The following is a 2500-nucleotide window of genomic DNA, read 5'->3' as shown; positions in this document are numbered from 1 at the left end:
GAACATAAAATAGTGCGACTCACAGAATATAAATTATATCAGGAGTTAAATGGGTAGAGCTTTACGAGTCCAACAGCTGTTTCTGGAAGCTTGATGGACCGGAATAACGATAGTTACTTGGATCCATTTTCCGATAAAACCACCACCGTCTTCAGGGGAGTATTTTACATATGAGGTTTTGACAGGGTGGAGTTTAAGTTCCAGCCTGTCAAAACCTCATATGTAAAATTCTCCAATGTAAAATACTCCCCTGAAGACGGTGGTAGTTTTATCGAAAATGGATCCAAGTAGCTATCATTATTCCAGACGACCAAGCTCCCAGAAACAGATGTTGGACTCGTAAAACTTTACTCATTTAACTCCTGATATCATTTATATTCTGTAAGTCGGACTATCTTGTATCTATACACATATACATTTGATTGTATCACAGTCAATGTAAAAAGTGGGGAACAGATTAGGTTTATCTGTGGAGAGAAAAGCCTACGGAAAAGACCACAGTCACCTCAGGCAGTTTTTTAAGAGAGAGAGAGAGAGAGATAGCGGCATCTGTATGTATGTGGATATACCTTCTGTCGTTTATCATTTATTTGCTTGTGTTATTAGACTGAAATCTGAAGGGTTTTGGTCGAACGCATCGACACCACAAATTATCTTTTTAAAGTCTGGTACTTAATATATCAGTGAGGTTTGCCGAATAACTAAGCTACAGGAATATGAGGAGACCAACACTGGCTGTCAAGCGACGGTAAACACCGCTGATTTCCACACAACTTTCTTCGTCTTTTGGTGAACCCTGGCCTGTGGAAGTCAGCCAGACTGAACGCAAAACGAAGCGAATTCAAAGCGAGCTTCTTACCTGCGTATGTATACACATACACGCGAGCGAGCGAGCAAGCAAGCAAGCAAGCAAGCAAGCAAGCAAGCAAGCAAGCAAGCAAGCAAGCAAGCAAGCGTGTGTGTGTGTGTGTGTGTGTGTGTGTGTGTGTGTGTGCGCGCGCGCGCAGGTCGGTTGTAGACCAGGGGTTTTCAAACTGTGGTCCGCGGACTACAGGGGGTCCGCAAGGACAAGACAGGGGGTCCGTAGACAGCAAATACTTTTTATGGGCAATTTGATTTTATATATGTTTTTTAATCGAAATCTTTTAATTGACAATAAACCTATTTGTTAAATACTGTTAAATAAATAAATGTAAAAATATATGTTATTTTAAGCAAATATTTATGTATAAATTTCATAAGCGTTTACCCTAAGGTAAAGCCTGAAATATAAAGGGGTCCGCAAGTCAAAAAGTTTGAAAACCCCTGCCTTAGACGTTTTACGCTACTAACTTTCACTCAGATGACATTGATCAATGGAGAATTATAGTAGAAGATACTTGGTTACGCCGCCACAGCGGGATCGAACTCGAAACTCAAAATCATGTGAAACGATACGTCTAAACCACCTGCCTACATGGGTGCATGTGCGCGCGCGTATGGTTCCGTCCGCGCGCGTGCGTGCGTGCGTGCGTGCGTGTGTGTGTGTGTTGAGAATTGCAAACATTTTTACTAAATCCTGTAACTCGGTAAGCAATTCTTTCATGCTTTTGTAATATTCTTTATGAATAATGTGTCTTTGTGTTTGAGTGAATGACAATTTCAAGGCCGAAAATGGGAAACGAAAAGCTGGGAGTGACAGAAACTGACTCACATAACTTTACCTCGTCGCTAAACTCTTGTTATCGATTAGTGAAGAATGGGTTACAGATAGACACGTGAGTTTATAAACACATTTTTATCTTTCACGAGTAGATATTCTACAGATGCATGGCGTGGCTGTGTGGTATGAAGATTGCTTCCCAACCACATGGGTCCGGATTCAGTCCCACTGTGTGAAACCTTGGGTAAGCGTCTTGCACAATGCAGTGGTTCCCAAAGTGGGCGGTACTGCCCCCTTGATGGCGGTGGAAAGTTCCAGAGGGGCGTTGAAGAAAAGCGGGGCGATAATTGGGTAGCGATTCATGTAAAAAGTGGGGTGATAATGGTGGGGGGCGATTCATGTAAAAACAACAAAATAATGGGTTCATTAGATTAAGTTTTATTTGTGGAATATAGTTGCTTTGAATTTGCCTCAGAAAGAGGTCTATGTTTGTGATGGTTAGAGGTCTATGTTTGTGATGGTTAGATGGTAAGTTGGCGCTAGTTATGTGGCCTAGGGCGGCAGCCCGAAAAAGTTTGGGGACCATTGTACTATAGAATCGAACCGACCATAGGCGGTAACTGAAAGAAGCCCGTCACAGGCGCGGTCCCATGAATTTTTCGAAGGAAAGGTACAAGGTCAGAAGGAAATTCAATTCTAGGAGAAAAGGACTTAATACCACTATTTAGAAGGACGCATTTTTTCTCTTGAGGGGAACACGTGCCCCTCAGCACCCCCTTGGGTCCACCCCTGGGTGGTATGTACGTATGTGTGGGTGTGTGTGTGAGTGTGCGTATGTGGCTTTGTGTTTCTGTCTCG

At 42.7% G+C, this 2500-nt stretch overlaps 1 protein-coding gene across 1 annotated transcript in view; it reads left to right on the top strand.

Moving 5' to 3' along the window:
• The first annotated feature begins 1628 nt into the window (after window positions 1-1628).
• The window catches only part of LOC128250619 (uncharacterized), a 23924-nt gene continuing 23052 nt past the window's right edge, over window positions 1629-2500 (top strand). The window contains exon 1 of the mRNA XM_052976042.2: window positions 1629-1757. The gene's annotated coding sequence lies outside the window, so the exon portion shown is untranslated. The remainder of the gene's footprint in view (window positions 1758-2500) is intronic.

Source organism: Octopus bimaculoides, chromosome 23 (assembly GCF_046866305.1).
Source record: "Octopus bimaculoides isolate indiv1 chromosome 23, ASM4686630v1, whole genome shotgun sequence".
In the NCBI taxonomy this organism is placed as follows: domain Eukaryota; kingdom Metazoa; phylum Mollusca; class Cephalopoda; order Octopoda; family Octopodidae; genus Octopus; species Octopus bimaculoides.
The sequence above is the reverse complement of the archived record's forward strand: the minus strand, read 5'-3'. Positions and strand labels throughout refer to the sequence as shown.